This window comes from Aulonocara sp. 'chitande type north' Nkhata Bay, linkage group LG2 (assembly GCF_057382095.1).
Source record: "Aulonocara sp. 'chitande type north' Nkhata Bay isolate Kocher_YH1m ecotype deep benthic linkage group LG2, A_spYH_male_GT1.1, whole genome shotgun sequence".
In the NCBI taxonomy this organism is placed as follows: domain Eukaryota; kingdom Metazoa; phylum Chordata; class Actinopteri; order Cichliformes; family Cichlidae; genus Aulonocara; species Aulonocara sp. 'chitande type north' Nkhata Bay.
The window spans coordinates 29,222,864-29,249,573 of record NC_141345.1 but is presented as its reverse complement, the minus strand read 5'-3'; the positions used below and the strand labels follow the sequence as shown (position 1 = coordinate 29,249,573).

At 41.7% G+C, this 26,710-nt stretch overlaps 1 protein-coding gene across 5 annotated transcripts in view; it reads right to left on the bottom strand.

The window, feature by feature from the left end:
• The window catches only part of mid2 (midline 2), a 172,024-nt gene that overhangs the window by 97,377 nt on the left and 47,937 nt on the right, over positions 1-26,710 (bottom strand). The window contains exon 1 of one of the 5 annotated variants that reach the window (XM_086258030.1): positions 19,407-19,730. The exons of 2 other annotated variants lie outside the window; for them this stretch is intronic. The gene's annotated coding sequence lies outside the window, so the exon portion shown is untranslated. Of the gene's footprint in view, positions 1-19,173; positions 19,311-19,406; positions 19,731-26,710 lie in introns of those variants that run through there. 2 more of the 5 variants (XM_086258060.1, XM_086258052.1) reach the window with 2 other exon arrangements.

Here is a 26,710-nt window from a genome sequence, read left to right as displayed (position 1 = left end):
GCCCACATGTAACAACATCAATGTGCAAAGACTCTGTTCTAACTTGGTAGGGTTCAATTAGTATAATTTCTACAGAATTGTAAAATTATGAACCATGCGTAATCTCTGGAAATGGCAAAATAGAACAGCTGAAGATGAGCCAAAAAAACAAAAACAAAACAAACTGAAAAAGGGAGCTCAAAGGCTTAAACTCGTTTGCACTCCCGAAAGTCTCCACCTCTTCTGCGTTGAAAGCAAACATGATTTAAGCAGTTGTTGCAGTGCCTGGGAAAGGCACTCAGATGAAGAAAGCAGTTATATGCATGCAGCTGCTTTGTTACAAAATTCATTATCTGGAAAAGAAATAAATAACTACCCTCAGCCAATCATGCAGATATTATGCTGATAAAAGGCAAAGGGCATTGTGCTTGTGTGCGAATAAGTTGAGCGTGTATGGGAAAATACATTTCAGGTATGAGTCTCTGAGTATGCTGTAGTTACATGTGTACATGCACCTAATATCCTCCTGCAATATTTCACCTTGGCTGTTATTTATCAGGTACTGTATGAGGTTGTTATCGCATCGCCCAGCCGTATCTGGTATAAAGAAAAAGCATGTTTAGCAGCGAGGCACCACTGAGTGCACCAACATAATGTTTGGCTTTGTCATGCCAACAGCAGAACAAATTTATCTCCAGCGTATCAGGTTGATAACAAAAAAGGTAGATTACTGGAAATATCTAGAGAAATGGGATGTAGGGAGAAGGTTATGCAGTGAGGCAAGGACAATTTCCAACTTCCAGAACCTGTTGATGGCAGTGAAGGTTGCTGGCCTCAAATGACAAATGGGACATAAGTCTTTAGCTTTGACGCTATATATAACAGCCAGTTACAAATCACAGCTGACCTTTTTATTTATGATTTGATAGAAATATTAAATATACAAGTTTTACTGCTTTCTACTAGTAATCTTAATTCAGAATAGTTGTAAATAAATTTAAAAGCAGATTAGTTCTGAGAACAGACACGGGGTAAGCAACAGATCAGCTGCACTGACTGTTTCAGTGGTATAAATCAACATCAGGAAACATCAGGGTGCAAACATTCATTAAGTGGCTCTGCACAGACATGCACAGATGATCAGTCACAGCAGATCATCTGCCTCCATCTCGCCATGTACCTAGCATGCACTTCTGTCACACTGTCCTCCTTCACTACACCTCAAACCTCCTCTGAGATCTTTCTCTTTTCCTCCTGGCTGACAGCTCCATATTCTGCATCTTCTTCATCCAGTGTATCCACTATCCCTCCTCTGCACATGTCCAAACCCTCTCAGCCTTACCTCTGTACTTTGTCTCCAAACTGCTCAACCTGAGCCGTCACACTCATTTCTAATCTTGTCCATCCTGCTCACCCCCAGTGAAATTCTTAACACCTTCTACTCGGCCCGCTCAGATTTTGCCTCCTGTCTTATCATATATCAGTATTATCATTAGTAGTAGTATATAATCAATCAGGATAGCTGTTACTGCATTTCATCCTTTTTCATCAGTAGTATTTGACAAATTAAACTAAGGAGAAGTCACACAACAGGCACGGTTCCTTTCTCACTGAAATAAACTACAAGTCACTCTGCAAAGATGCTTTAGGAATGTAAATCTGTCAAGAGAGCTGTATAATAACTAACAAAAGAAAATTGGTTTTCAGATACTAATCAATACTAACAGCAAATCGGATTAGATACTCATTTGCAACAGTATTGACACCAACAGTGTTGCCTTCGCCTCCTCCAGATGATACAGTTTCACACTTCACCACTGCAGACAAGCAGGCACGCGGTCCCTCCTCTCACTAGCAGCTCAAGTAGTAATAAAATGATAATGATAATGCGGGAGCAGCAAACGTTATCAGTCTTGCCTGTCGGTAACATTAATGGATGGTTTTCACTTAACCGGACAAACATTTGTATGTATCTAAAAAGTGCTATGCTCTCTTAAAATCCCATTCTAAAGCTGAGAAAAGTCTACCAGCAACTAGAGAGAAGAGGCACTTGCTAAATCTGATTTGATCAGCAACAAAATCTACTGCCGAGTCACCAGAATCAGTCAGACAGCATTATCTAATTTTTACTTAAAAAAAGCCTCTTAATTCTTTTTATTCTTTTCCCCTTTTTTTGGTATAAAAATATTGCGTATTGCACATGTTCCTGGGCATCAGTTTCGACTTTGAAATTCTAGCACCGTGACATCCATAAAACAGAGTCTGAACCCTCAATTATTGAGCACATCAGATCGCATATGAGTGCATGACCATTAAACTGCGTATTTTATCAACATTTAATTCAACTGTTGACTGAATCAGCAGTGTCACTTTATTCCCTGGGACAGAGCTCAGCAGTGTTCCTTATGCTGATGCTAATGTGACTGTGTTTAACGGAGCATGGTGTTATAATTAACACCAAGCTTTAACACACCATCAACAGCCCCATTAAGCTTTAGCTATGTCACTCTGGGGAAACAATGCTGGCTATGATGGGAGTCTCTAAGGGACTCAATTCCTAGCCTCATGGTAAATGCGGCTGCTCTGCAGACAGGCTGGCACACACACACACACACACACACACACACACACACACACACAGATGCACGTACACAAACATCCACAAAATCATAAGCACACACAGCCAGAGCTCCACATTTACAAGCACAAACTCTCTCTGTCTTGTTGTCTCTCTTCATCTGCCATTCTTGTTAAGGTGAAGTGTCCCATCTGGAAGGATAACAGCTTGAGCTAGTGCTTCAACAAAAACACTCATATCACAGGCATACACGCACAGTACCGCACAAACCCAAATAAGCACATGTGCCCAAAGGCACAAACCTGTTAGGCACTTATCCTGATCTACTACAGTGCGTGTTGTAGCAAAATCTTTTAGTCTTGCTCAGAGCTTTTATTAATGAAGTGAACGAAAAAGAGAAAAAAGAAAAAATGGATGCAACTGATGACTCATTAATCTGCCTAGAGAGATCATTTGATTTAGTATGTGTTTAAAGGCAGACTGAATTTTTCATCTACATATACGTAAAACCTGTTCCCACGCATTCAGATCCAGCGTTCATGTGGGAGAAGACATAACCTGAAAGAAATGCCCCAAAATAGCAACCACTGACATCACGCTCGCTTTATGTCGCGTCATAATCTGACACTAAAACAACAAAGGAGGCTGTTTATTTAAAAGCGCAGGTTTCACACATCAGTATGGAGAGATGACACTTGTGGAACAAAGATGATTATCCTTGTACAAACAATTTACTGGTAAAAACTAAATTGCTCCCCCGTGAACTGTAGCAGCACAGCTGCAGAGCCAAAACGGGAGCTTAATGGACACTTGATGATGATGGAACGAAGGGGTAATAGATAAAAACAATCACCACACGTAGACCTTTCCCCTAAGGGCAAAAATGCATATCCACTGCAGCGCTTATAAAGACACAAAGGAAAGGCGCGAGCGAGACAGATGCTAGACATCTATCAAACACTTTCTTTGAGAATGAGAGCAGAATGAGAGACAGATGTGGACACCACAGACGAGCGGTCGTTATTATGTTTATAACGACGCTACTTTCTGGTGTCATTCAAATCTAGCAGAGCGTCACCTCCTTGCAAATATGGAGAGAAAACATGCTAATGACAGATGCAATCAAACATATATTATTTATATATATATATATATATATATATATATATATATATATATAAAAATCATAATAAGATGCTCTTCTAGCTCTCGGTTCCTACTCCAGTGCAAGCTGCTTTCACTGATGCAACTGACACACTGTGACAATCTGCAGTGAATCGCCACTTTTCATTGTCAGATTGACAGTGTTTACAAAACCCGCACACCCCCACACAATCCCCCACCTGCACTCCCGCTACTCTCTGTACTATAAGTGTCCCTTGAATCTATCTATCACCAGAGGCTGTTGATCACAGGCTTATCGCAGCGAAAGGAAGCGGAGCAGAAAAATCACATGGTTGAGGTTTGAGGCTCCAGAGAGCAAGACAGCAGTAAACAACAACACCAGGGGTTCAGCGGTCTTCCTTTTGGAAGGGCTTTAGAAAACACATCGTGAGACACTGGCATGTTTATCCCCGTGGTATTGCTGGAGAAAAAAAAAGAAAAAAGAAAAGAAACCCACAACATGTGCATGGCAACAATGCTGTCACATCACAAAAAACTTTCCTAATGATTAGAAATGGTTCTCAAAACCCTTTTGCTAATTGCTTATACTGCTTGGAAAAAGAGTAGGAGGGAGAAAAGTTCAAGCTCACTGCAAAGTGGAGGAGGGTGAATAGTTTGATAAGTTACCCATTTGAATTGCATTAGAAGGCTTAGAGTTATATATTATCGTGTGTGGCTGCTTTGACAGACAGGTGGGTGCCTTCGACACGGCATTCTCGGCATCAGCTCGGCTAATCTGACTCAATGACCTGGACCTTTCACCTGTGTTTGTGGTATTAGTGCCTTTTATGGCATTTTAATGCAGCTAGATGATAAATAATGTTTTTGTCTGTGATTCAGTCCACCCAAGAAAATTATACTTTAGTTTTGGAAGGAAAATGAAGAAGGAAAATAGCTTAAACGTGGCACAACAAGGTGGAAGCTTGATCTCTCTCTCTCTCTGGCTCTGCATAGTGCCTTTCTCACGTCAACAAGGACATTTCATTCATGACTTTTACGGCGTAACCAAATGTCACGCCTGGAGCCAACACGCGTGTTTTTACAGAGAATGACTGGCCTGTTTGTGCGGTGCTAAATCACAAAGCCCCACACACTTTGGCGAGGCTGCACAAATCAGCAGGACGGAAAACAGTAACCCAACATAACACGGCTGTATGACTGCTTTCATTAGTGGCAGTGTTAGCAAACACAACTCTCAGGCCCTTCCCATGGCATTTACCATAATCACCTCAGCTAAGCATTTAAACCAAAACGAAACAGGACTTTGAGTAGATTCAGTGGAATTCAGTTGCATTAGTGGACTGAAATCCTGACATTTTAGTGGGCAATTAATTTTAACAGGGTTAAAAAATACCCCACGCATAAGACACATGTCACGACCGGTTACTGATGACTTGTGCCAGAAATCAAGAGACTTATTCATTATTTTAGAAAAAGGAAATACGGCAGCTCCAAATGTAAGAGCCCTCAAGTTGACCTGAACACACCAAAACTGTACATATGATTATATAAGTGGGATCAAGCAACACATGCCATGTGCTTCAGTGAGCTTCTTCTTGGGATAATAATAAATATTTAGACCATCAAGTCCAGCCTTCATTTTTATCATGTTTTCATCCCTTCTTCTTCTGACTCTCACTCTTCCGCCCACCTCCACAGGCTCAGTTTTTCCTCTCTCTTCCTCCCTTTCATTCCTGCTTTTTCCTCTCTGCAGCAGACCTCAGGAGCAGGCCGGTTTCATCAAACATGTGATTCCTATTCATAGAATGTAAACAGTAATCCAGCCAAGCTGGTGTTTCCATTTCACATTCAGTACAGTTGAGCAGACGGACTTAAACTTAACCCCCTCACTGCTACAGCTGAGACAGCAACGACTCCAGAACAAAATAAATCTACGTCACTTCTCTGTGGGTCTATCCATCCCGACTGGTAAACGTGTTCAGCAAGGAGCCTACATCCACAAAGTGAATACTACACAGCAATTATTTTAATCTCAAAATTTGGCTCAAATGCAAAACCAATATTTTTTATTTGAATCACTTTTTAATTGCTTATCAAGCACCTGACAGGCCTCAAATTCAGCCAGCACAGGGCACCAGTAAGGGCAGTAGCTCACTGCCAGTTAACTTTTCCCATTCCCAGTTTACCAATGTTAGTCCTTTGTTTGAGGAAAATATGCCTGGGACTCAGAGAAGAGGTTATCACAGTTCACCTCACTAACCCTCAGCGGATCTTGTGGAAACTCATTATTAATACTTTATGGAATAAGTCATAATAGTGCCAGCATTTCAGCATAAATTAAGCCGGTAGCATTGAAAAATGGTGTTTAGCTTAGTTATTAATGTGCTTAATGGCATCCAAATTAAGTTGCAGACATTGGTATAATTTGTCATTAGTAACAGCATATACTAATAGCATGTACTGCAGATATGCTGTGTTGACAAATGTTCTATGTCTTTGTGTGTAGAAGAGGAAGAAATAGGGCTAAAAGGTGAAAATGCGGTATGTTTTTTAATGCAATTTAACTGTTATTTTTCATTTCCTGTTCTTATACACTTTTATCAAACTATTTTATTATCTTTCTTTAGGATTTGTCATTTGTTCACCTACCTGTAGGACAGAGGAATCGGTAGAGCCTGAAACACGCATCGTTAGATTGTAATGTATGGGGTACTTTGACGGACTAGAATAGTCCCATAATGTTAGGAATAAGACACAGGGATACCACAGCCAAATGTTCTTTGCTGGTGTTGTCACAGTCGGGGAATTTGTCATAGTGCTACTGAAGAAGCTAAAACAAGCTTGCATTTTAATCCAAAACATAATCTTTTCCTAAATCCAATCGGTAAGTTTTTTGACCTAAGCCTAACCAGACACGAGTCCTAGATGGGACACAAACACTTGTATTCTGGAATAAAGTCCATTAGTTTAGGCCACTACTACACCATCTGTCTCCTAACGTGGTGTACTTTGTCAATCAGATGCTACACTGAAGTATCAGTGTTTGACTAGTGTTTGTTTTATCCATATGGTAAAATGCTGGTTAATGTTGACTGGCCTGGGTGCACATGTTTCAGCAGCACTCATTTTCATTACCATATTTGTTTTGCTGTCAGCGGTGCTGATGAGGGCTCTATTGTGTGAAGGACATTTACTGATGCAAGACACTGAAAATAAAACAAACAATCAACTCTTGTGAAGTCCAAGCCTGAGCCAGACTTGCTAATTGGTTTAATGTGTTTATACATGAAAGCAGACTGAAATGAGATTTTCACAGAGTTGTGACAGTGAATAGAGCACACCTCCTATCCTTAACTCTCTGCTTAATACTTCTGCCTGTTACAGCTTGGCAGCCTGTGGGTAATAAAGTTAATAGTGTCAGACGTCGTCTCATCAGCTCTCCGAGGCTCTTTTGCTGTGGTAGAGAGCCTTATCAGGCCTCAACACAACACTGGAGCAACCAGGCCCCTGCCTCTCTTCATGCTGCTTCCATTATTCATGTGCATTTGCCCAGGTGAGAACAAACCCAAGGATCAGAAGTTGGCAGAACAGCTTATTAGATATTTAGACGCAGTGGCATGTGGTGAGAGCAAAGACGAAATAGAGAGAGGGAACAGAGATACCACTAACAGTCAACAAAAGCAGAAATATAATAAGTAAGCAGGGTTCAATCCACTCGCAAGTGTTTATGTTGTTAACGACTGACCTTGACAATCAGGCTCATGAGGCAAGAAGCTGGTCTGTCTTATCCTCACTGTGTTATTTAGTTTCAGTACCCTCTTCTCCCCACCTTACTTTAAAAAAACAAAAGTTTTAAATTCTGAAATATACTTTCTTCTCATTTTCAAAGCCAGTTCCCTGGAAACACTGCGAAGGGTTCTGTTTTATCTTTTAGGACTTACCAGCAATCCACAATAATGAATATCTTGGAGTGAAACAATGCCCCATACATGCATTCGTGAAACAAAAACGAGTGAATGATTCATAGGCACACAATGCAGAATCCAAGGAAATCTATTGTTCTTCCAAGTTTGTCTGCTAGAAAGCAAACAAACTTGCCTCCGCTGACACTTGACACCAATTCTTCTTCAATTTTTCTATATTTTTATTTGACTCTGTGCGTGTGTATATATGTGCGCAACAGCACAGTGCCAAGTTAATGGCTAACCTTTTACTGGAATTTTCTATAAATATGGTAATTTACTTCACACCGTGTGAAAAAGCAATCTACGCACCACATAAGCGACACTCTGAGTTTGTGAAAAGAGGATCTTTTATGCTGGAAATTGCATTCTTGGCCCCTGTATACCTATATGAGACTGGAAAAACTGTCAAGAAAACAATAGGCCTCTGTATGAAGATTGACGATATATTTGTGAAAAGTTTTCCCATTGTGAAAACAGCTGACAGCTTAAAGCGCATGCTATTTGTGCTCTAAATGAGAAGGATAAGCGATCCGTAAGGTGCCGGCCACTTTATCAACATCTTGTCAAGCTATACCAGTAAATGATGTTATCCGTGCTGTTGTTATTGATTCTAGTAGTCAGATACCCAGGTCAATAAGTCCTGACAGCTTATATGACAGCTTTTGTTCTTAAGAAATCTCTCTAAGGGGAAAAAAATTATACTAATACGCTGTCCTATTGAACTACAATGGATTTGACTACTTGAAAATCACAGTTGGAGCTGCTCTCCTCTTCAAAGTAGTAATTTTGCAAGATAAAAACCAACATTTTTCAGGAGGAGAATAAACTATACCCTTGCAGCTACAGCTACAGATTCTGGCAGTGTGTCATGATAAGACTGAGATAAAGAAACACAAAGCTCCAAACACAAAATGCCTTTCTGGTGAATGTGTGTGTCCTTGTGGTTATGTGTTGCCACATGTGCATGCAGTTTCCTAAATCTGCTGAGACCAGCAGCTGGTGTTCGGTCTTTCAGGCTGTTTGTGGAGCCTGCAAACAGAAGGAAATACATTTATACGCCTGATTCAAAAGGCGTATAAATTCCCAATCTCCCTCGGGAATTTTCTGCCGTTTACATCTGCGCTGTTTACATTCCACCAGATGCTAATGCTAAGCTAGCGTTAGCACAATTGAGCAGCAGCATCAATAACAGCCTGGTAGCACACCCGGACAGTGTCTTTATTGCGGCTGGGGATTTTAACCACGCGGACCTGAAATCTGTACTTCACAATTTCCACCGTAATGTGAAGTGTGCTACCAGAGGAGATAGAACGTTGGACCAGGTGTACACCAACATGGCGAATGCGTACAGAGCCCAGGCTTATCCCCACCTGGGTCTGTCAGACCATCTCTCCCTTCTGCTACACCCAATATACACACAAAAGATCAAGAGCACTGGGATTACAACCAAAACCGTGAGAACATGGCCGCAGGATGCTATTCCGATGCTTCAGGACTGTTTCCACTGCACAGACTGGGATGTATTCAAGGTGCAGGACACTGACAATCGTGTCGCATTGGACAGTTACACCTCCACTGTCTTGGACTACATCTGTTTCTGTGTGGACAATGTAACAACTTGGAAACGATTCCGTGTGTTCCCTAATAATCCACCCTGGATGACACACGGAGTTCAACAACTTATTCGAACAAGGAACAACGCTTTCAAATCCGGGGACCAGGAGGCATACAGTGCTGCCAGGGCCAACCTGAGAAGAGGCATCAAGACTGCCAAGCAGCAGCACAGGAGGCGTATCGAGGCCAGGTTTGAGAACAACACAAACCCAAGGCAGGTCTGGGAGGGCATCAGGGCTATCACGGACTACAAAAGAAGAACACCATCACCCTCAGCCGACAGTTCTACTCTGGCTGAGGATCTAAATCTCTTTTATGCCCGTTTTGACAGGGAGAACACCGACCCTGTCCTGTCCCCTCTCCCCTCAACCGACCCTGCTCCGGTCCTGAGCACTCATGAGCTGAGGCGTGTGTTCCGGAGCATTAACACCAGGAAGGCGGCCGGGCCGGATGGAGTGCTGGGCCGGGTGCTAAAAGACTGTGCTGCGGACCTGGCGGACGTCTTCACCTCTATATATAACACCTCGTTGTCCTGTTCACTGGTACCATCCTGTTTCAAAGCAGCAACCATCGTTCCCATCCCAAAACAGTCAAATGTCACATGTCTGAACGATTTCAGACCTGTGGCACTCACCCCCATTCCCGCCAAATGCCTGGAGAGACTGGTCATTAAACACATCAGAGCTGCTTTTCCACCATCCCTGGACTCGCACCAGTTTGCATACAGGGAGAACCGGTCAACCGAGGATGCGATCGCCACAGTGCTGCACACATTACTGAAGCACTTGGAACACAGGAACACCTATGCACGGCTCCTCTTTGTAGACTACAGCTCGGCTTTTAATACCATCCGGCCATACAAACTCCGTCCCAAACTCCACCAACTGGGACTTAACTCCTCTCTGTGCAACTGGATTGTGGACTTCCTCACTAACCGTAGACAGAGTGTCAGAGTGGGTAAGAACACCTCTTCCACCCTTGTGGTCAACACCGGTGCCCCTCAGGGGTGTGTTCTGAGCCCTCTGCTATACACTCTCTTCACCCATGACTGTATTTCCTCCTGCGCGTCCAATCTCATTGTTAAGTTTGCCGATGACACCACAGTGCTCGGACTTATATCCAACAATGATGAGACAAACTATAGGACAGAGGTGCAACAACTAGAGTCATGGTGCCACGACAATAACTTGGTCTTAAACACCAAAAAGACCAAGGAGATCATTGTAGATTTCCGGAAGAGGGGTCATAACAACCATCTGCCTCTCTTCATTGGCAGTGAGGCGGTGGAGAGGGTGAGCAGTTTTAAATTCTTGGGGGTAACTGTGACCGAGGACCTGTCCTGGGGCAACCATATCACCTCAGTTGTACGGAAGGCCCAACAGCGCCTCTACTACCTGAGGAGACTGCGGAGCGCACACATTCCCAGATCTCTGATGTTGAACTTCTACAACTGTGCCATCAGCAGCGTTCTGACGTATGGATTTCTAGTGTGGTTCCCCAGCTGCACCAAGGCCGATCAGCAAGCACTCCAGCGGGTGGTGAAAGAAGCTGGCAGAATTATTGGAACAAGTCTGCCAGAGATCAGTAATATCTTCCCCACTCGCTGTCTGAGGAGGGTGCACAGTATCCTGCGGGACCAACATCACCCTGCGCGCCACCTTTTCCATCTGCTGCCCTCAGGGAGAAGGTACAGGTCTATACAGGCCAGAACATCCAGACTGGCCAACAGCCTGTATCCACAGGCTGTGAGGCTCCTGAACTCTCTGCCCCCCTCTCACGGACAATAACCATATCCAACTTCTTAATAGCAATGAACTGGTCTGCATTGGTGCATCATATCTTTATTCTCTTCCCCCTCCTGCCCCCCCCCCTCTTTCTTAAATAGATAACTATCATATCTGATATCATATCTCACAGTACAATAATATTGAATGGGTTGCATTGTTGTATTTTGTCATGTTTCTCAGGTCTTTGTCTGAATTTCTACGAACATTATTGCTAAGGATTGTCTTATTGCATTGGAGTCACACTGGGTTAAATATGTACACTTGGGTTTTAAGGGGTATTTATTATTTTCTTCTTTTTTTTGGGTTGTATGGAAGCCCCAAACGCAATTTCATTGTTCTTGACAATGACAATAAATAAATAAATACTAAATACTACAGATTGAAGACCTGTTGGAGTTATCTCAGCTGAAACATCTGTAACCCCATCACTTACAGACAGAGCAACTAACCTTTTTTTAAGGATCACTCTTTCTTTCTTTCTTTCTTTCTTTCTTTCTTTCTTTCTTTCTTTCTTTCTTCCTTCCTCCAGTCTCAGTTAGGTGGATGGAAAAAACAGTGTGAAATGGCAAATAGAATGAAGTGCCACCTTTAATGCGACACTGCACGCTGCACTTTGGAGGGCCCTGTTTTCCCAGATGTGCATAAGCTGCATTTATCTAAATGCAAACGGGAAGTTTTTCATGACAGTTAAACTGAGTTACAGTGAGAACAGACTGCGTGAGTCACTTTAGTTCAAAGTCCGTACATTCCCCCAAAACATAATGCATCCTGGAGGGCCATTTGCCAGTTCTACTGTAGTAGATGGTCTCATTAATAAACCAGGAGGTGTCTGTAAAGTGTTACTAGGATGTTCAGTTATTCATGGTTGCTGGGTGTGAGGGAGAAAGAAATATGAACTACAGAAGTGAACCAAAAAATATGAAAAAAAAAAAAAAAAAAAAAAAACACCCCACAGTGAGGTCAAAAGAAATCAGAACAAAAATAAATCACTCACTCAGAATGAAAACAAAAAGAGCAATAAAGACGGAGAATGGAGAAGGGAGGAGAGGTGGGAGACCTTGCCACGACTGTGACCCCAGGGAGGGGGTTCCTGTCCTCTATCACGCTCTACAAAGTCAGAAGCTTCTATTTATACAGCACTGTAATGTTTGGCATTTCCTTCGAGGGGGAGGTGAATATGAGCCATTGTTTTCCTTGGCTGCCATTCGATTGGCTCAGCATGCTCCATGCATTGAAATGTCAGCAGCTTATAGCTCTATTTGTTTGATTAGCTCTATTTATCACTGATAAGTGATCATTTGTTCATTCTCAAGATGGGAAATCTTATTATTGTTAAGGGTGAAAAGACATGCTGATTGATAGCACAATGAATGAGCCCTGACAGCCGCTTGAAAAATTTAGTTTCCTTAATCTCTTGTGAAATATTTATGGGAAGTGTTGTAGGCTGCCAATGTGTATATCACAGCACAACTGTCAAAAGACAGATCTGAGCAGGAGTACCAACAATGATGTTGCAATGATATGCAACATATAATCATTGCAAACTCACTCGCAGTGCAGAGTAGTCACTCTCAAACTTAAGCAGTCAACTTTGCTCGCAAGAAGGGAAATACTAACACTGGGATTCCGACCTGATCTCACAGAAAGAAAACGGATGTTCAGGAATGTGTGACAGCACTCAAATCTCACATTTACCTCCACCTTACCCTTCCTGGTTTTTAATGAAACCTTAGTAAAACTCCTGGCGAGACTAATGGCTCACTAACTATGTAGCCCGACTGATTTATCACTGGTCCGATATTAACGGCCGCCATTAGCTATTTTGTAAGTATCTGCATTTATAATGACAGATAAAAGAAAACGTTAAAAAAAGACATGGAAAAAACACCCTTCAATCTTGCTATGGGTGTTGACATTCAACAGTTTTTCTAACAAAGGGCAACCTGCAACTTCCTCGTTGCTCCTGGAATGCTACAAACAGCGCAATCTGAGCATCCTGGCAGAGCGTAAACAAGGAAATAAATACTGACACGTAAGAAATGCTTTGTGTTTCTCAAAGAAAAAAAAAAGAAGAAGATATGCTGGCTGATACATCAGATTTTTATACTGCCAAATATAGTAATGGTCTTAAAAATTCTACATTGATCAGGCTCTAATACTGTGCAGATTTTGCAAAAATGAGATCTTAAATAGCTTTATTATAAAAATACAAACACATCTGCTGTGCCAGAACACATTTAAAAACATTAGGTCAGACTCTATAAAAGTCTGTACTATCAATTAGAATAAATAGAAATGAGCCTCGTCTTTCCTGTTGGTTGGACTTGCCTGAGCTAAGATGGAGTTAGTGCTCTAAAGCATTCCGAGTAACTAGTTTGTGAAAACAAAACAACATTCCCTCCTCAGTGTGGCCCCACGAGCAGAGCTGACACAAATCAATAGGTATTTTGTTAAACAATAGCTTTGCCGGCATTTTAAAAAAAGCCAGTCCCCAGGGCACTGCAAACCCACACAAAATAATTGGGAAAGTTAACAATAGCCACTGCTATACCAACACGGAACTGAACCTATGGCCAGGACACTTAAAAATCAGTCAAATAAAATTCCCACTTATAATTATGCTGGCTGTATGTTCAGCTGCAGTGAAGTAACTAGCAGTTTGTAAATAAACCCTTCCCTGCAAACAGTGACAGATAATCTCTTGCAGAGGTTCTAAAGAGCATCAATCATTCCTAAAGAAGTCGTTTAAGTAGGAGGGTGTTCCTTAAAAGCACCTGCTGGGCAGATCACTGTGTATGATAGAATTATGTACGTGTCTATATGTGAGTGCATGAGTCAGTCGTGTTTTTTTCCTCCCTCCTCTAACCCCCTTAACTTTTTGTCTTTGCTCTTTGATCTGTACAGCTACGAACCCTCCCCAGAAACCCCCAAATAACCTCGCGGCTCAAAAATCTTTTTTCACGCCTCCTCCTGTTTACACCTACCTTCTTGATTTTTCTCTTTATAGTTATTCCCTCTCTCCGCCTGCATTTCCATTTCCAATCCCTCTATTTTTATCACAGCGGCATCCGGGCTTGTGCTGCAGAGATTATAGTGTTCATTATTGCAAGCAACACACCTGAGTTAAATGGCCACGAAGTGAAGAGCGCAAGGATTTGTGTTACAAGTTTCCAGAACAATTGGAACAGTTTGAAACAACTTCCAATGCAATGGCACCTGAAACAGTTGCTGTAAAGTTAAGAAAAAAAAATCAAAAGAAAACCAGAAGAACTTTCAAGAACTAGTATCTAGTAACAAATATCTTCCATAATCTACTATAACAGAAAAAAAGACCCAGAAAATCTTCAAAGCATTTTGTTCACATATGACTTTTAACTCCCCCCAGCTCATGTCATTCCCCGGGCAGAAGTCTACACCTTCACAATATCCATAGTTTCTGCTTCCAACAGACAGGAGGTGTGGAACACTTTACCCAATAGACAGGCCTCTTGGGTGGACAGCATGACGTCAGAACTGGGCCCAGATTCTGGATCCTGCTGCCAGCAGGTGAGATCATAGGAAACATCTGTACCAACATAGGCAGCTGACTGTTAACTAGTGTGGATGAAAATTGGCCGCCTCCTCCTCAGCTGTTCTCAGCTGAGCTCTCCTTTTCCAGTTTTGATCTGGTGTTTCTTACACACAGATCAGGTCAACACGACAGGTCACAGTCCCACCCTTGTTTTGTTTAGTCTGCACCACCATGCAACTATATGTAATCTGTAATGTATAAATACAGCACTTGCTTATATCAGAATGTCATTAGTGTTAGTTGAAAAGGTTTGCATTCCTGTTAAGTGACACAGAGACAGAAAAAAATACAAGCATGGACATTGCCAACAGAAAGAGGAATATAAAGACGGGACTTGGCACTTCATGTTACGTACTGCATATAGAATTTGGCACAATACATGTTTACATGTGCGAGCAGCCAGAGGTTTAAGTTCTCTCACCACTCAAGACTTGTTTTGCCCATATTTTCAAGTTTAACTCAAAAGCTCGTAAGCTCAATCTGTTAGCTCTGAGATATTAGTCTGTAAATCATCCACTAAGGCTCGGTTATAGATGAAACGCTTGGAGGTTGGACAAGTCAGTAAAGTATGGGCTGGAGCTCACATAATGATAAGGATGGACAATATATTTGAACTGAAGCTCTGATGGGTTCTTGAATGCAAACTAATTAACATCTATGATGCCTCCCGCCACAGCATATATACTGATGCTTGCCAGACCAGAGTTAACAAAATGAAGACAGTGGAGTGGAGCACTGAACAGCAGCACACAAGCACACAATTCAGCACTTTACAGAAGTGTGCCCAACACTTGTAGCCACAATTTTGTGATTATGTAACCTTCTATATAGTCATTTTTGTTTCAACAGCACAGTGCACTGTTTTAGATTACCAAGGCTTTTTTCCCCGTGCTAGCACTGCAATACAGAAGCTCCTCTGCCTGTGTTAAGATATAACGTTAACAAAACTATAGTAGAGCACATAGATGGCGCCGCAGGACTTTCATGCTAGCACAAGAATAAAACGGCATTTTGGCCGGGAGAAGAAAGTTAAGCAATGTGGTGCCATGCATGAGTACTCTTTGCTGATCTACATGCAGAGCAAATATATCTGGGAGACAAGCTATGCCTCCCTTGGCAGGGACCTTCATTGCACTGAGTGCACTGAAGAGATCAAAGGAGTCTGGAGACAAAGACAGGAGGCAATCTGTCACACCATACATCCATCCATGCGATGTAGGTCTCAACTCCAAGATTTATTCCGCAGATCAATACTATATCACACAGAAACTATTTTCTTTAATGAATGATCCGCAGTCAGACTTGGCAATCTTTTAGTCTCACTCGGTCCCTCTACTCTTTACAACTAATTACCACCACCTTCACATATGCATGGTTAATTTCAATCCCCATCGCCCTCACTGTAGCTACAACTACACAAGTGAGTAATTTTTCCACAAGATTTATCTGGCCTTTGACCAATATGAATAATGTGAAGAAATTGAACAGCTGTACAGTGGGAGAGAGGCAAAGAAAGAACTAGAAATTCTTTGCAACACACATCTTTTTTTGTTATCATTTGATATACAATGATCAACAGCATGCTTCTCTTCTAAAACAATGGGCAGCAGGCCCTGCTAGTTCACCTGTTTTGACACTTTCCATTTAACATAGGTGCTTGTTGCAGATTCCTGTGGTTTTGTTAATGGCACCCTGAAGTGCATTTGATGCTGTGATTATGCTTACTTCAGTGCTACCAGCCCATCACTTTTGCACCCATCACAAAAGCATATCCTCTAGGGTGTTATTACTAGTGCAAAATGAACACGCAAAAAGACCTTTAAAAAATCGTAAAGCAATAACTGAAATATATAGCAGGCTATTTAAACCTAAACCTTGTCTGCCTCTACATTAGCCCCAACATTTGTCAATACAAAACTGTTTTCTCAGCTCATTTACTGCGCATATGTGCAAAAACAACACAGCTGAAGGTAGAAACTCAGGAGCACACAGTTTATTAAGCGGGCCATGTCTGCTCGCTAAGATGATTCATTTGAACTGTTTTAGAGAATTAGAGGAATTGCTGTGTTCTAGATTTGTTGCAGAAAGCTGGAACGCTGAAGGGAACAAGAGAGCAGAGGGGATTTTAAAACATCCCAAGTTCAGATGCATGGCTTCACTCCGTATATCCCTCGACTGCACAAAGCTGGCCACCTCTGTGCAGACGCACAAAATGGTACAAGCTACCACTTACTGTCTGTCATGTAGTTCAGATGAAGTTATGTGCTTTAAGGTATATTACTGGCAGCTATACCAACTTCAGATTAACAGGTGGGCTAATTCAAAATCTGATCAAGGTGATCGGGGCTTGACATGCAACTGCTGCAATCTCGAAAATCAAAGGAGACCTAACAGGGCTCATTCTAAACTGATGAACACAAATCTGGTCTCCAATGATTTTTACAGCTTTAGTGACTTTAAAGAAATACCATATAACTCACAAATCACTTGAAATGAAATAAAAAAATGGCCAGAGGACAATCAGAAGTATTTTAGAAATTCAGCACATTAGGAAGTAAGAACAAAGAGAAACACGTCTACTGCTTTATTCTTATATTAAGTGAACTAACCCTCAGCATTGCAGGGGAGGCTCTGGTACCAATATTGTCCATATTTTTTGGCAGCAGCAATGTCGAGCTTTTTCAAATCCAAGACATGACCGTTACACGACCTAATCCATTAAACCTTGTTGAATGAATCACGCTTGCTGCATCTCCCTTGATCCATTAAATTTAATCTTACAACATGCATCACTGGACAACAAGGCTTCTTTAAATCTACCACCTTTCTTTTAATTCTTTTGGCTGCCCACAGTGAATAGACAGAAATGTATACACAACAGCCTAAGCAAAAGAAGCTGATAGAAAGTAAAGCAGGCATAACAGTGAGCTTTGTGATGTAGGTTCCCGTACCGACAGGGAACAACATCCACTTTTTCCTCTGAGATAGAAAGAGTTAGAAGGGGAGAGAAATAATAAGAAGGGAAGGGAGGAAGGAAGAGGGGGAGGGTGATAAAGTGAGAAACAGGAAAACAATCCTAAAGATAGAAAATCAGTCAGGAAAGTGAACACATGGCATTTGAGAGTGTAACTAGCAGCCAGGAGCATTAACTGCATTCTTGTCTGTTTGAGATGGAAGCGTACATGAGTATGCTGATGTGTAATCAGTCTGATGAGCCATGTTGTCTAATGGCAGGAGACAGTCAGCGCCAAGGGTTTAAGAGAAAAAAAAAAGAACTGGGAAAACTTCTGCTAGAGGAATTGCAAAAGCCTGATTGGGTTTCAGCTTTTAGTCCACCCTATTGTGGTTTTGCTTCACGCAAACTGGTGGCATAGGCACAGAGAGGGTGAGTGGAGAGGCAGTGAGTAGCAATCTGGAAAGCAGGATTTGAGATTTAGCACGGAGGGACTGATTCGAGTAAAGGTTGAAGAAAAACAACGCAAACTACTACAGACGTATGACCTGACAGGCACCTATCACATAACAGTAGTTACTTGTTAGTGCTGCAAAACACTTCAGCAGCCTAACAAGAAGCACATTTCCTCATGCTGTCAGCTGAGCTCAGCAGGATTATTAGAAGTCCAGGATAATGTTTGGCATTCAGCACTGCGTGAGATGAACGATATGTAGCGACACTTAAACACAATGTTGTCTGTGTATTTCATCCCAGTTTGTTGGGCTATTAATTTTGGGGCACAAGTTCCCTTCAGTGCTACGGTGGCAGAGATTGGATTTAGCTAAAATGAAAAAGTAAAGGCTTAATTTGTGTAAGTGTAGCACGCATATTGCTATCAAAGTATAGAGATTTAAAAAAGAAAAGAAATTCTATTAATGTTAAAAATGTTCTCTTAGCGAGAGTGCTACAAAAATGGCATTTAAAATAGGGGAAAAACTTATTTCAATCGGGTTCATTACTGGTTACCAGAGAGTTCCACAAAATTTTCAAAACAAATCAGGTTGATGTTTCTCGCTTGGATGAATCTCTATTGCTCTGAAAAGCACGAGGATGCAATAAGGACCCCTTGTTTATAGTCTATCATTCACCCCGGGACAAGATAAACTGCAAAAATCTCGAGCGTCTGTGTTTCATGGATACACTACAGCTCGCGAAATGAGCCTATAAAACCCTTTAAATAAACATAACCATAATACAAGACTCTCTGAAGCTGAATCACTCTAATAAACAGTATGCCATCATATGCGCAGCAGGGGTATCCAAACTAAAGCTCGGTTATCTTAAGCTCTGATGGGAGTTAGAGGCACTTTGGAGCACACTACGTAAATGCTTTATTTACCCATCTTTCCCCCTAAATTACCCTCGTAAGCAAAAAATGCCGTTTTAATCTAATGTTAGACCACCAATGAGTGCATACACTGCTGTTGCCTTAACTTGCCACATACACAAATCTGCACGTACAGTATATTATCAGATGGGGACACACGGACGTGGAAGCTTCTGAGAAAACCTGTCCCAGCACTAATGTCTAAGTTTGAGCATTATTACCAGCAGCCTACCTCAGACATGTTCGTGCGCGTATGGCTCGGTTCCATTCAAGAGAAAGCTTACACAAACGCGTAAAGAAAAATCCCATAGATGGCTGGGAAAAGCACCACCGGTTCCCGTTTCTATTTCCGGGCGCTTCTTTCTCCCCCGGCTTGTCTGAGCGTTCCCACAAACCTGAACCCCCACACAGATAGACCGAGTCAGACACCTCTGAGCGCGGAGGGGAGGGGTTTCAGACACCTACCAGCTTTACATGCCCACTTCTCTTTTCTTCTGTCATCTTGAGAGAAGCCCCGAAACGAAAGAAACACAGAAGGGTGGACAGGGAGGGGATGAGCCGAGCCGGGGTATTGAAGAGTACTCCTTCACGTCTGTTCCACAAAGCGCACAGCGCGGCGCAAAGCAAAAACACCAGTCCGGTGCCGTTCAGTCAGTGGGCTGCACCGCTCCGCTGGCGAGAGCTCCCAGGCAATTGGAATATTCAACTTTGGAAAAATGAGAGAGGGAAAGAGAGCGAGACAGAGAGAGAGGGAGAAAGAGAGATGGGAGGGAGGCAGACAATCACAGGAAAGCGGCTCCTCCTACTCGAACAATACAAAAAGCGAAAGGCAGCAGATAAGAGGCTTCAGTGCGTTAAGCTGAACAGCTCTGGGCACCAGTAGTAACACGTCTAATAACTAACTGAGTGTGCGCTCCAACGGCAGACCACGCGTCACAGTTTTACACATTTTATTGGATAATCAGACCAAAGCTCGAGTGGGCAACAAACTGTCGATTCAAGAAGCAAACTTACCTGACCAGTAACAGTGGGTCATACATTCAGATCATACACGGGTAATGCACAAATGATGGCATTTTTATTTCCAGCCTGCACGACAACTGAATTAATGCCCACAATCGCGCTTCATTTTTTTTTTATATATTCTTGAAAATGATGCAACACCGAGTAATAAAAGCAGACCCCAGATATTAAATATCGCGCATCCTTCATTGTTATCAATAAGTAGCGCCAAGTTCGACTGCAAAAAGGCCCAAAGGCAGCAATTAGAATATTCATAGATTTCAAGTTGAGCAAAAGTGGTTCGCGAAAATGGATGTATCACACATTAATTTCCTGGATTAATTACAAGATTGTGTGTGTGTGTGTGATTGTGTGTGTGTGTGTGTGGGGGGGGGGGGGGGGGGGGGGTGTTTGTGAGGCCATCCCAAGAAAAGCCAGTGTTATAACGTGAGTAATACTCCTGCATCATGGTGTGTGTTTCGTGCTTAATTGCATATATCCCATATTGTTATTGCAGCATTGCTTTCGTATTTCTACATCATACACAAGGGAGAAGCACATGCCAAAAATATGCCAGACTATTGCTCTAACTTTGTTCCAAAGAGGTGGGTGTGCTGTCTGTGCCTGCAGGTGTGTGTTGTGCTGCTTTGATGTGTGTGTCTGTGGGCTTGGAAACAATGCAGAGGTTAAGAGGTTCTGCAGACCTTTCCAGCAGGCTGCTCTCTCCTATGTGGTTGCTTCCCTCTGCCAGCTATGTCCTGCACCTGTCTGACCTAACACTGCTTGTAATACCATTTCTTTCCTGTGTGCTGCTCTCTGCATTGTGTCCACACACACTGAGGTTGCCCTATAATGACAGGCACAGGCGAAAACAGAATAATGTAATACTGATGTAAATGTTATTCGGTGCTTTACAAAAGAGAACGCGAGAGAGAGAGACACTACACGCAAAGGATGCAGTGCTTTGAAAAGTTATTTCTACCACTGCAACTGTTTCTCATCTGATTAATGATTAAGACAATACCAACTTTTTTCCCCCAACTGTTATCAAAGGAAGCATGAAGCTAAGTAAGAAGCAACTAAGATTCAAGTCTTACAGTCAGATTTCTGAAATAGGAAAAAACATGTAACAGCTGTCTTCCAGATTAACAGTACAGGGAAAAATCTGTAGCTTTACACAGCAGGAAGGCTGCTTTTGGTAAACAGTATCAGACAAGGTGTGGCCTGACAAGCAGGTGTGTTCTCTGACTGTCAACAAGTGATACCACAATGTGTGTAAGAGCAGGTTTGCTACCCGTCTGTCTACATTAACTATATCTACAAACACAGATGTCCAGCCTTTTCTTGTCTTAATAACAGCTTGCCCCAAAGCCTGTCCTTGTGTCCGCGTCTGGCCAGCGAGTGTCATTCAGCTCATGTGCTCTGCACTATAAGCCAGAGTCTATCCATCTATCTTGGCTTGATTTTCAACAAGATACTGGATTGTCACAGTGGTGTCAAGGTCCAGGACTAGTCAATGCATATGTATTACTCATATTCATAATACTCCCTCCTGCTGTGTAGTTAAACACCGCCTTTCTGACACAGAATTTGACCGTAATACACAAGCGAGTCCACTTAAAGAAAGCTTTTTTCTGCATGCGGCCATATTTAGAGCATAGGATTGTCACCACGGATCAGATCTGGTTATAGTTTCTGTACAGTCTGTCAGATGATATCAGTCATAGGCCTGTTCTTGCTATAAGGACTGTAAGGTTGATATGAGGTCACTGATGCACACATGCCAACCTGAACCTCCCAACCGTCCCCACCCCTACTCCAACAGACACCTGCGCTTCTGGGGAAAAGATTCTATTTACTTTTATAAATGTGATTATTGCATAATTCCTTTTCTGTCACGGTCCTGGGTCGGGTCGACCCAGCATTTTGAGTTTCTTATGTTTTGGTTTATTTTTGCATTATGGATTGGTTATTCTCTGGTGATACTGTTTTGATTACAATTATATTCTGATTCTTTAGTTATCTGATGATGATGTTGATGACGATGATGATTATGTCTGGTTTAGGTTTTGTTATCTTGCCCTTATGTTTGGTTTAGGTTGCCTGTGCTTGGTCTTCTCTGCCCGTATGTCCCTCTGTTTGTCCATGACGTCATTATGCCTGTTTACGAGTCTGTCTCTGTCTGGCGTGTGCTTCCTGTCTTATTTTGTAGGTCTGTGTCCTTTGTCAGTGCGTTCAGCTTTGTGCTCTCCCTGTCTCGTCAGTGTAATCAACGTCAGCCGTGTCTCCCAGCTGTTTCCTCTTTGCTCCGTTCACCTCTTGTATTTAGTGTCTGTGTCTTCCCCTACTCGGTGTCGCATCGTTAACGTCTGTTCACCCTCACTTGCTGCGTGTTTAGGATTTCCAGTCCTCCTGCATCTCTGTTTAGAGTTTTGTTTGCTTTTGTGAGTTTTATTTTATCTTGATGTTCTGCTCCAGCAATAAAGCTGCATTTTCTGTCTAAACCTCGTGTCCTGAGAATCCTGCATTTTGGGTCCACCACTCCTGCCTGCCTGCCACACAGCCGACCATGACATTTTCACCCTTATCTAAATCCCCTGTATGGGTATATTTGAAATTCATTTTAAAAAAGAAAAAAAAAACTCTTTCTTGAGCACGTGGTTAGAGACAGCTACAAGTGAATATTAGTTTAATTCCCAGCAGAGGTATTTTGGATTTTAATAGGTCTTTTACCCTTTGAGCCTGACAGAATAGTTGGCTGATTGACTGCACAGACTAAGCCTGGATCCAGCCCCAGGCACCCGTCAGTGCTGTCTTTGCTCACTGACCACGTAGACATCTAAATTTTGTGAGAGTGGCAGTCATCTGCACAGAAGGCAGCTTTAGCACTGAGTACTCTAAATGAACTCAGCAATTTGTGGGCTGGAAAGCACTAATGTACAGTTACTTAGAGTGTGTGTAAAGTTATTAATATTTTGTTACAAGCCATTCTCTTGTTTTTCCATGAGCCACTGAGCCTCACTTGCTATTATACCACACTCCCATGTGATTACGGAAACTGTATCAGCAAATATACAACCCCTAGTCCTTCACCAAATATAGATAGCTTGAGGTTGCTATTGCAGTCAGAACACATTTTCTTTGGTGCTTATTGTTGCACCTTTATGATTAGAAGTTTATAGTACATAGTCACATTTGGTCTCCCATGTGCTGCAGCCACCTCTATAACTGCTATGAATGGCATTCCATCGGGGCAAGCAAGGCAGCAGTACTTTCCTTGTGAAATTTAAAAACGGACATCATTTAAAACCAACCAAAGTGAAAGAGATTTGTTGCCTTACATCTCAAATAAATGTTTCTTCCCTAAAGCATTTCATGTTGTCTGTTTGCATCCATCCTTTAAATTACTTCCATCTTGTGGCCACAGTTATTGCCTCCTGAAGTTAGCTTGACTCCAAGCCATTAGACTTTATAGTTTTTGTCATTTTTATGGATGTGTCTGTGCCCCATTAACAAAAGCTGGAACTTTTCTAGTTGAGAGGCAAAATATTTATGTTTATCCTTAGCTGTTTGCATGCAAAATGTGGATGGTTTTAGGCAGAAGACTGACAGGTCACCAGCATACTAGACAAGTTGTCTCTGGCTCTGCTTTCACTGCTATAATCGGTGCATCATTGCACAAAACAGTAGCAAGTAAATCACTGAACTATACTGTGATTAATCAAGAAGTAAGTTTTTCTTACTATCCACATTGGCTAACATGAGTGATGTAGAAGAAATTGTCCCATGAAGAAACATTTAATAACCCCTTTAGCACATTAGCAATAAAAGCCTTAAATGGAGAGAGCAATCATCAACTTTTACCATGTCTGGTTTAATAAAAAAGTTGAACAGACAAGTGCAGGTTCTGCCATCATCAGATTGGCATCTATGAAAAATAACTTGTTGACTGAATTACCAGTTGTTTTGATAAAATGCCGTAAGTTTTCATTCGTATTTTTAGTCCCCCTGTAAAGAGTGAACCTGCCAGGAACGTGTGTGCAGTAAGGTGAATGTGTCCGGGGAGAGTGCTACAAGATGCAGAGAGGGTGTCAGCATATAGGAATACAAGACATCTGGTTCAGTTTATCTCTTTGATGCATGGTCTCTGCTTGCCTTTATGTAAAAATCACTAGATGCTACTGACTGCTATTCATATAACAGCCCCACCTCCACCTACCATCCACATGTGGGTTCTGAGTTTACTTACATATAGGAGGGAAGTTATTGATAACTTTACTGGATATGATTCTGAAATAAAATAGTAAAATGAAAATGACTCAAATACTAGAAATGAATGGCGATGTGGAGCACCTATGGCTATAGTCCTTATTGCAGTGGCCCGGGTGCCTTCAACCAACCCCCATCTCTCCCCATTTTCCTGGCTGCTTTACAATATCCTATCTAAAAAAAAAGGCCCAAATGCCTCATAAATATATTAAATACCAAGTACTTGAATGGAAAAAAAACTTAAATAAAGCAGTGTTTAATTTGAATAGAGCGGATTTTCTCAGAAAATGAAAATTTGTATGAAAAACAAAGTGCCAGTGACAGAATAAGGGCAGGCTAGATGACTGAGGCTGCCTTGGACAGTAAACACACCAACCACTGGAGACTTGGCCTCACTATTGTGCTGCCCTGGCCCATGCATGGGACTTATTGCATATCAAGTTACCATCAGCAGTAGAATTTAACAATGCCTGTGGTGTGTGCGCGTGTGTCTATGTGGGTGTATTGGTGTGTGTGTATGCATGTGCATCAGTTACATGCACACACTTCGAAGTGCACACTTGCATGACAAATCAGCAACACCCTCAAACAGTGTGTGTCCAGAGGAAATGCATCAGCTCTTCTCTTCCTTTCTCTTCCTTTTTCCACTCCCAGCACCACAGCTCATCAGGGACTTATTGTACAGCACCAGCCTGTCTGTGTACTGCAGCAACATGAAGTGATCAGGAGAAACACTCACTCACAGAGACATAAAAACCTTTGTTCCCTTCAAAACATGGGAATCTTTGTCCCAGTGCAGACAACTCTAGAGAGTGATGCAGTGTTATTAGCATTCTGTGCCCACATGAATTTCTTTCTGTTGGGGGTGTATAAATATACACACTGCGCAGTAGCCATAGCAGTTATTGAATTGTAATCATTACTTGGTTGATTACAATTCCCCACTCTAAGCCTAGTGAGGTATAGTATAGTACTGTGAATATTTTCAGGAAATTCTCTTTCACTTGACAACAAATGCATCAGTTCTCTTGCAATACTATGGCAACACTAACCTCATAACTCGAGTTAAAAATGGTTTCTTCTGGGCATCCTATTGCCAACTTAAAAATCAGACCAGCATAAACAGATCAATAAATACTCAGAGGGTGTAAACAAATCAGTTGCTGGGTGTAGAATTGCGCCATCAGCTTTCCATTAGTCACGCCATCTCATATCTGATACTTTTTACTAATAGAGGCAGGCTGAAAATATTCAGTCTTCACCTTCACAGAGCTATCGCCAAGGATGCTGTTTTTCCTTAAGAAATGTAAAAACCTTTCAATCAGAGAGTTGGAGTTGTTTTGGGTTTCAAATGTCAGCACTTTATATTTGTGGAGGAGAGAGCATGAACCTCCCAGTTAAACACTGTATATAATTCTTCTGGTGATTTAGCCAAATGTTAATGGATATTGTTTACTGCCTCTACAAGTGCTGCCAAATCACATCCATTGAAAGTAGATATGCTGACTTAACGTAATTACGTTCCAGGAGCACTACCTCCTTTCATTTGATGTAAATATTGCAGATTTCACCCGTCTGAACTACAGCTGGTATGAGCAGACTAGATGTGAGCTAGCTGTGTAAAGTAAAATGAAAGCATACTGACCACTCACTAAAATATAATGCTGTGTCGCTTGAATTACAGCAGCTGTGTGTACATGTGTGTCTTTAGCCTCTGGCTCCACACCAAGACAATTTGGAGCGGAATACAGGCTGTTCCTGGACAGACAGCAAACTTAGGAGTGAATACGACTTTCTTGCAAACAACATAGATTGAGTGAAAGCAAACTAGCACATTCTTGACACGCTCTTTTAGTCGAGCATTAGCCCATTAGTGATTCACATGATACGCAATTCATCTTCAGTTGATGAAATCAAAGAGATACTACTGAGTAGAAAAAAAAGTAGTGTTTACTGTATAAAATTTGCAATGACACTAAATAGGCCTTTTATTTTAAATAGTTAAATAGTTGGTTATGGCCACTTACAACTATTATTTATAATTATAGTGCTTAACTAGCTGTAGCTGAGTTTTTGGACTCCAATGCATAACCATTTGAGCTAAAAGTAAAACATTTCTGATTGAGAAAGACTGTAGCATGGAATAAAAAGCCCATATATACATTATAGGAGGTGACTGAACTAAAAAAGCCCTCTTTCTGTGTGAAATGAACATTAAAGCCAAAAGCAAGGAGTTTTACTGCCATTAATTGTCCACTATATTTAACAAAAATAGTAGTTAAGTTAAAGCTAAAAATAGAAAAAAACTACATTAAAAAAAATATAATGTTAATCACAGTACCCGACAACTATCTTTTTGTAAGCCGTAGCAGGGTTTTATGACTGCACTGCTAACACTTAGCCAATTTCATCTGACGGGTTTCATATTAATATGGCTGTCTGAGACCTTTAAAGAGAATCCCGAGTCAAATCCAGCTTTAAAAATATGTTTCCCTAAT